Source organism: Fulmarus glacialis, unplaced genomic scaffold, assembly GCF_000690835.1.
Source record: "Fulmarus glacialis isolate BGI_N327 unplaced genomic scaffold, ASM69083v1 scaffold39962, whole genome shotgun sequence".
Lineage (NCBI taxonomy): Eukaryota > Metazoa > Chordata > Aves > Procellariiformes > Procellariidae > Fulmarus > Fulmarus glacialis.
In genome coordinates, this window is record NW_009199179.1 from 1,843 (window position 1) to 2,103 (window position 261).

Here is a 261-nt window from a genome sequence, read left to right on the forward strand (position 1 = left end):
CCGCCCCCCCGGGGCTTGGTGGGTCCCCCGCGTGTGGGAAGAGCCCGAACCGGGTTTCCCTTTGGTTCTCGCCTGCACTCGCACCTCAGCCCCTCGCACGGGGTTCCTGCGGCCGCACGGTCGGCCTGTTCCCTCCCTGGCTCCTCACGGTGTCCGGGGGACGGGCCTGGGCTCTTCTGAGGGGGCTGGGGCTGAGGGGAGAGTGTGGGGCTGGAGGCCCGGGCTCTGGGCCTAAGGCCGTGGGGCCGGTTTGGGGCCCGG